Source organism: Schistocerca americana, unplaced genomic scaffold, assembly GCF_021461395.2.
Source record: "Schistocerca americana isolate TAMUIC-IGC-003095 unplaced genomic scaffold, iqSchAmer2.1 HiC_scaffold_1444, whole genome shotgun sequence".
Taxonomy (NCBI): domain Eukaryota; kingdom Metazoa; phylum Arthropoda; class Insecta; order Orthoptera; family Acrididae; genus Schistocerca; species Schistocerca americana.
Genome location: NW_025725527.1, coordinates 21803 through 29752, shown reverse-complemented (window position 1 = coordinate 29752; position 7950 = coordinate 21803). Strand labels below are relative to the sequence as shown.

Sequence of the window (7950 nt, the reverse complement as noted above, 5' to 3'; positions counted from 1 at the left end):
GTGCTGCTCGCACAAAATGCATCGTTTTTCTCGGCAGAGGAGCGTTGTTGCGACTGTCTGCCATCTAACTCGACAGCCAATAGCTCTCTTGTAAGGAGACAGGTACATGGACGGCCACCATTCTGTTCGCCGATTGCGGAAACGTCAGGAGCTCTCGTTACATCTCGATAGCGCGAGGCACTACAAATTCTCGCCTGGTGGCGCGACGAAATCATACTTACCTGGCGTAGGGGGATACCGTGATCATGAAGGCGGTTCCTCCGGGGTGAGGCTCTTCCATTGCACTTCGGTCGAGCTGACCCCCGCGATTACTCCAAATGTGAGTAACTCGGGCGCATAATTTTTGGTAGTCGGGACTTGCGTTCGCGCTGTCCCGGTGTCTATTTCAATTGCAAACACAGTATTCTGTGGTAGCAGTCGGTAACTAGTGCGTCTGAGCATTCGGCCAGCAACGTGTTCCGCAAGGGACTGCCAAACGCAGCAGCACGCGCGTACCACACGTCTGCGTCGACCTGGCGTCAAACCCAGAGCCAGAGCACACTGTCTGTTCGATAAGCGCGGGGGACGCGCACCAGTAGTAGTAGCGGCAGCCGCGAGATGGCACAAGCGGTCTAACTCTGGTACGACATCCACATTAATGGCCGAACGGCGACTTTTGGCTTTCTCTGTCCATCAGGGGGAATGCGCGCCAAACGCAATTGGACGGCGCGACATTCCCTGCACGCACGGCGACCGCGGTGGCGCGAGCCGGCGTACACCGAGGCGTCGCCCAGCCGAACGCTTTTGTCGTCTGTGGCCAGGTACATGAGGGGGCCGGAAGCAAGCGTCTAGCGTAGCGTCCCAAGACTTGCAGACTTGCGGCACTTGAGGAGCTTGCGGGGATGTGAAATGACGTGGCCAACTGTACCGAAAACGGGGAAGAGAAATTCTAGGCAACAGCCACTTGTGCTCCCAGGCGGCCACACTGACAACGAGGGCCAGCGTTGCTTAAATTCGGTGATGGGACGAGAACCGCTGTAGGCTGTTTATTAGGCCACGACAGTGAGCGTTTACTTACTGTAAGGAATGTCTTGTCGTCGCAGGTGTTGTGTTTCGCCTGTACTCGGGGCTCTCAGGGAAAGTAGAAAACGCAATGTTATCAGGTGTTTTTCTTGCAAGAAATCGAGTCAAAAGGTCTGTATTACACACGTCTTTAACAGGTTCGGAACTTCAAATCTGTTTATGGCCACTTTACAAGCTCGCTATTCGTCTTCCAAAATATTAAAAGTACACCATACCTCCAGATTCAGCCGTCCCCCACCCCCTGTACAAAACTGTCTGTCGTATGGGCGCCCTTGGAGTGAGAACAGATAGGTTTCGAATGGAATGGAAATAACATAAAACTCTTCTTTTCTCTCTCTCTCTCTCTCTCTCTCTGTAACAAGTGTAATTAAAAACACAATTTCTCCCTACTCACTGACAAAATTATCCGAACAGTGCCTTCTGTAACACACACAGTTCTACGTTGACAGACGCGTAATAGCGGCAGTTTCAATAAATTACTAATTGCAGAAACGGGTAGCCCTCAGTGAATTCGTTGTTGCATCACTACATTCACAGAAAAGAGACTTCCTTGTTTCCCATCGCTTTGTTACACACCTGACGTGTTGTGTTTACAAACAAAAAGCAATTTAGTTTTATCTTTACCTAATCCACGTCTAAGCAAAGATTGCTACAAGGTATCAGTCGTTTACCAAATACCGCACAATTAATCTGCATCTTCGAAATCAACCCGACACAGCTGAAATGTTGTCATGAAATTGAAACTTTATTTTTCTCTCTTATGCGCGAAGAAAATATGTCCATATTCCGAATGAAAATTTGCACAAATATTCGATCGAGCTTTCCACGTCCTACTCGGAAGGAGAAGCAAAAAGAAGTGTTACCTTTCAAGTGTCTTCTGTTGCTCGGCGTCGAATGTCGAACGTGCTGGCTGATGTTCGTTCTTGGAGTTCACTGACGTCCTGTTTGTTCGTCGCGCACAACACTCACGAGCTGTGGTCCTTCAGTTGCTCGGCGACAGTCGACCGCGCGTGACAATGCTGCCGTATTTGCTAGCACTAAGGGCTCTCCTGGAAGGAGCGAAAGTATAAAGTGTGGCTTGCATTGTGGCTGCAAAAAGCACTCATTCCGCAGATCGCATTCGCGGTTTCAACAGCCGAGGAAGAGGGCTCGTTGGAGACGGAGAGGAGGGCCCGGAGGCGGCAACCCGGACTTGGCCCGCCATCTTCCGGACGGAACGGTAAATTAACCCCAGCAGCGGCCGGCGCCGCGAGCCGTATGGTGCTGCTCGCACAAAATGCATCGTTTTTCTCGGCAGAGGAGCGTTGTTTGCGACTGTCTGCCATCTAACTCGACAGCCAATAGCTCTCTTGTAAGGAGACAGGTACATGGACGGCCACCATTCTGTTCGCCGATTGCGGAAACGTCAGGAGCTCTCGTTACATCTCGATAGCGCGAGGCACTACAAATTCTCGCCTGTGGCGCGACGAAATCATACTTACCTGGCGTAGGGGATACCGTGATCATGAAGGCGGTTCCTCCGGGGTGAGGCTCTTCCATTGCACTTCGGTCGAGCTGACCCCCGCGATTACTCAAATGTGAGTAACTCGGGCGCATAATTTTTGGTAGTCGGGACTTGCGTTCGCGCTGTCCCGGTGTCTATTTCAATTGCAAACACAGTATTCTGTGGTAGCAGTCGGTAACTAGTGCGTCTGAGCATTCGGCCAGCAACGTGTTCCGCAAGGGACTGCCAAACGCAGCAGCACGCGCGTACCACACGTCTGCGTCGACCTGGCGTCAAACCCAGAGCCAGAGCACACTGTCTGTTCGATAAGCGCGGGGGACGCGCACCAGTAGTAGTAGCGGCAGCCGCGAGATGGCACAAGCGGTCTAACTCTGGTACGACATCCACATTAATGGCCGAACGGCGACTTTTGGCTTTCTCTGTCCATCAGGGGAATGCGCGCCAAACGCAATTGGACGGCGCGACATTCCCTGCACGCACGGCGACCGCGGTGGCGCGAGCCGGCGTACACCGAGGCGTCGCCCAGCCGAACGCTTTGTCGTCTGTGGCCAGGTACATGAGGGGGCCGGAAGCAAGCGTCTAGCGTAGCGTCCCAAGACTTGCAGACTTGCGGCACTTGAGGAGCTTGCGGGGATGTGAAATGACGTGGCCAACTGTACCGAAAACGGGGAAGAGAAATTCTAGGCAACAGCCACTTGTGCTCCCAGGCGGCCACACTGACAACGAGGGCCAGCGTTGCTTAAATTCGGTGATGGGACGAGAACCGCTGTAGGCTGTTTATTAGGCCACGACAGTGAGCGTTTACTTACTGTAAGGAATGTCTTGTCGTCGCAGGTGTTGTGTTTCGCCTGTACTCGGGGCTCTCAGGGAAAGTAGAAAACGCAATGTTATCAGGTGTTTTTTCTTGCAAGAAATCGAGTCAAAAGGTCTGTATTACACACGTCTTTAACAGGTTCGGAACTTCAAATCTGTTTATGGCCACTTTACAAGCTCGCTATTCGTCTTCCAAAATATTAAAAGTACACCATACCTCCAGATTCAGCCGTCCCCCACCCCCTGTACAAAACTGTCTGTCGTATGGGGCGCCCTTGGAGTGAGAACAGATAGGTTTCGAATGAATGGAAATAACATAAAACTCTTCTTTTCTCTCTCTCTCTCTCTCTCTCTCTGTAACAAGTGTAATTAAAAACACAATTTCTCCCTACTCACTGACAAAATATCCGAACAGTGCCTTCTGTAACACACACAGTTCTACGTTGACAGACGCGTAATAGCGGCAGGTTTCAATAAATTACTAATTGCAGAAACGGGTAGCCCTCAGTGAATTCGTTTGTTGCATCACTACATTCACAGAAAAGAGACTTCCTTGTTTCCCATCGCTTTGTTACACACCTGACGTGTTGTGTTTACAAACAAAAAGCAATTTAGTTTTATCTTTACCTAATCCACGTCTAAGCAAAGATTGCTACAAGGTATCAGTCGTTTACCAAATACCGCACAATTAATCTGCATCTTCGAAATCAACCCGACACAGCTGAAATGTTGTCATGAATGAAACTTTATTTTTCTCTCTTATGCGCGAAGAAAATATGTCCATATTCCGAATGAAAATTTGCACAAATATTCGATCGAGCTTTCCACGTCCTACTCGGAAGGAGAAGCAAAAAGAAGTGTTACCTTTCAAGTGTCTTCTGTTGCTCGGCGTCGAATGTCGAACGTGCTGGCTGATGTTCGTTCTTGGAGTTCACTGACGTCCTGTTTGTTCGTCGCGCACAACACTCACGAGCTGTGGTCCTTCAGTTGCTCGGCGACAGTCGACCGCGCGTGACAATGCTGCCGTATTTGCTAGCACTAAGGGCTCTCCTGGAAGGAGCGAAAGTATAAAGTGTGGCTTGCATTGTGGCTGCAAAAAGCACTCATTCCGCAGATCGCATTCGCGGTTTCAACAGCCGAGGAAGAGGGCTCGTTGGAGACGGAGAGGAGGGCCCGGAGGCGGCAACCCGGACTTGGCCCGCCATCTTCCGGACGGAACGGTAAATTAACCCCAGCAGCGGCCGGCGCCGCGAGCCGTATGGTGCTGCTCGCACAAAATGCATCGTTTTTTCTCGGCAGAGGAGCGTTGTTGCGACTGTCTGCCATCTAACTCGACAGCCAATAGCTCTCTTGTAAGGAGACAGGTACATGGACGGCCACCATTCTGTTCGCCGATTGCGGAAACGTCAGGAGCTCTCGTTACATCTCGATAGCGCGAGGCACTACAAATTCTCGCCTGTGGCGCGACGAAATCATACTTACCTGGCGTAGGGGATACCGTGATCATGAAGGGCGGTTCCTCCGGGGTGAGGCTCTTCCATTGCACTTCGGTCGAGCTGACCCCCGCGATTACTCCAAATGTGAGTAACTCGGGCGCATAATTTTTGGTAGTCGGGACTTGCGTTCGCGCTGTCCCGGTGTCTATTTCAATTGCAAACACAGTATTCTGTGGTAGCAGTCGGTAACTAGTGCGTCTGAGCATTCGGCCAGCAACGTGTTCCGCAAGGGACTGCCAAACGCAGCAGCACGCGCGTACCACACGTCTGCGTCGACCTGGCGTCAAACCCAGAGCCAGAGCACACTGTCTGTTCGATAAGCGCGGGGGACGCGCACCAGTAGTAGTAGCGGCAGCCGCGAGATGGCACAAGCGGTCTAACTCTGGTACGACATCCACATTAATGGCCGAACGGCGACTTTTGGCTTTCTCTGTCCATCAGGGGAATGCGCGCCAAACGCAATTGGACGGCGCGACATTCCCTGCACGCACGGCGACCGCGGTGGCGCGAGCCGGCGTACACCGAGGCGTCGCCCAGCCGAACGCTTTGTCGTCTGTGGCCAGGTACATGAGGGGGCCGGAAGCAAGCGTCTAGCGTAGCGTCCCAAGACTTGCAGACTTGCGGCACTTGAGGAGCTTGCGGGGATGTGAAATGACGTGGCCAACTGTACCGAAAACGGGGAAGAGAAATTCTAGGCAACAGCCACTTGTGCTCCCAGGCGGCCACACTGACAACGAGGGCCAGCGTTGCTTAAATTCGGTGATGGGACGAGAACCGCTGTAGGCTGTTTATTAGGCCACGACAGTGAGCGTTTACTTACTGTAAGGAATGTCTTGTCGTCGCAGGTGTTGTGTTTCGCCTGTACTCGGGGCTCTCAGGGAAAGTAGAAAACGCAATGTTATCAGGTGTTTTTCTTGCAAGAAATCGAGTCAAAAGGTCTGTATTACACACGTCTTTTAACAGGTTCGGAACTTCAAATCTGTTTATGGCCACTTTACAAGCTCGCTATTCGTCTTCCAAAATATTAAAAGTACACCATACCTCCAGATTCAGCCGTCCCCCACCCCCTGTACAAAACTGTCTGTCGTATGGGCGCCCTTGGAGTGAGAACAGATAGGTTTCGAATGGAATGGAAATAACATAAAACTCTTCTTTTCTCTCTCTCTCTCTCTCTCTCTCTGTAACAAGTGTAATTAAAAACACAATTTCTCCCTACTCACTGACAAAATATCCGAACAGTGCCTTCTGTAACACACACAGTTCTACGTTGACAGACGCGTAATAGCGGCAGTTTCAATAAATTACTAATTGCAGAAACGGGTAGCCCTCAGTGAATTCGTTGTTGCATCACTACATTCACAGAAAAGAGACTTCCTTGTTTCCCATCGCTTTGTTTACACACCTGACGTGTTGTGTTTACAAACAAAAAGCAATTTAGTTTTATCTTTACCTAATCCACGTCTAAGCAAAGATTGCTACAAGGTATCAGTCGTTTACCAAATACCGCACAATTAATCTGCATCTTCGAAATCAACCCGACACAGCTGAAATGTTGTCATGAATGAAACTTTATTTTTCTCTCTTATGCGCGAAGAAAATATGTCCATATTCCGAATGAAAATTTGCACAAATATTCGATCGAGCTTTCCACGTCCTACTCGGAAGGAGAAGCAAAAAGAAGTGTTACCTTTCAAGTGTCTTCTGTTGCTCGGCGTCGAATGTCGAACGTGCTGGCTGATGTTCGTTCTTGGAGTTCACTGACGTCCTGTTTGTTCGTCGCGCACAACACTCACGAGCTGTGGTCCTTCAGTTGCTCGGCGACAGTCGACCGCGCGTGACAATGCTGCCGTATTTGCTAGCACTAAGGGCTCTCCTGGAAGGAGCGAAAGTATAAAGTGTGGCTTGCATTGTGGCTGCAAAAAGCACTCATTCCGCAGATCGCATTCGCGGTTTCAACAGCCGAGGAAGAGGGCTCGTTGGAGACGGAGAGGAGGGCCCGGAGGCGGCAACCCGGACTTGGCCCGCCATCTTCCGGACGGAACGGTAAATTAACCCCAGCAGCGGCCGGCGCCGCGAGCCGTATGGTGCTGCTCGCACAAAATGCATCGTTTTTCTCGGCAGAGGAGCGTTGTTGCGACTGTCTGCCATCTAACTCGACAGCCAATAGCTCTCTTGTAAGGAGACAGGTACATGGACGGCCACCATTCTGTTCGCCGATTGCGGAAACGTCAGGAGCTCTCGTTACATCTCGATAGCGCGAGGCACTACAAATTCTCGCCTGTGGCGCGACGAAATCATACTTACCTGGCGTAGGGGATACCGTGATCATGAAGGCGGTTCCTCCGGGGTGAGGCTCTTCCATTGCACTTCGGTCGAGCTGACCCCCGCGATTACTCCAAATGTGAGTAACTCGGGCGCATAATTTTTGGTAGTCGGGACTTGCGTTCGCGCTGTCCCGGTGTCTATTTCAATTGCAAACACAGTATTCTGTGGTAGCAGTCGGTAACTAGTGCGTCTGAGCATTCGGCCAGCAACGTGTTCCGCAAGGGACTGCCAAACGCAGCAGCACGCGCGTACCACACGTCTGCGTCGACCTGGCGTCAAACCAGAGCCAGAGCACACTGTCTGTTCGATAAGCGCGGGGGACGCGCACCAGTAGTAGTAGCGGCAGCCGCGAGATGGCACAAGCGGTCTAACTCTGGTACGACATCCACATTAATGGCCGAAACGGCGACTTTTGGCTTTCTCTGTCCATCAGGGGAATGCGCGCCAAACGCAATTGGACGGCGCGACATTCCCTGCACGCACGGCGACCGCGGTGGCGCGAGCCGGCGTACACCGAGGCGTCGCCCAGCCGAACGCTTTGTCGTCTGTGGCCAGGTACATGAGGGGGCCGGAAGCAAGCGTCTAGCGTAGCGTCCCAAGACTTGCAGACTTGCGGCACTTGAGGAGCTTGCGGGGGATGTGAAATGACGTGGCCAACTGTACCGAAAACGGGGAAGAGAAATTCTAGGCAACAGCCACTTGTGCTCCCAGGCGGCCACACTGACAACGAGGGCCAGCGTTGCTTAAATT

At 51.7% G+C, this 7950-nt stretch overlaps 4 non-coding genes across 4 annotated transcripts; all 4 read left to right on the top strand.

The window, feature by feature from the left end:
- The first annotated feature begins 213 nt into the window (after nucleotides 1-213).
- On the top strand, nucleotides 214-378 carry LOC124568099. The gene has a single exon (XR_006971144.1). It is a non-coding gene; the product is annotated as a U1 spliceosomal RNA (small nuclear RNA).
- A 2157-nt stretch (nucleotides 379-2535) lies between these two features.
- LOC124568100 lies at nucleotides 2536-2698 on the top strand. The gene has a single exon (XR_006971145.1). It is a non-coding gene; the product is annotated as a U1 spliceosomal RNA (small nuclear RNA).
- Nucleotides 2699-4853: 2155 nt separating this feature from the next.
- On the top strand, nucleotides 4854-5018 carry LOC124568101. The gene has a single exon (XR_006971146.1). It is a non-coding gene; the product is annotated as a U1 spliceosomal RNA (small nuclear RNA).
- Nucleotides 5019-7171: 2153 nt separating this feature from the next.
- Nucleotides 7172-7335, top strand: LOC124568107. Its single transcript, XR_006971151.1, has one exon. It is a non-coding gene; the product is annotated as a U1 spliceosomal RNA (small nuclear RNA).
- Nucleotides 7336-7950: the final 615 nt, after the last annotated feature.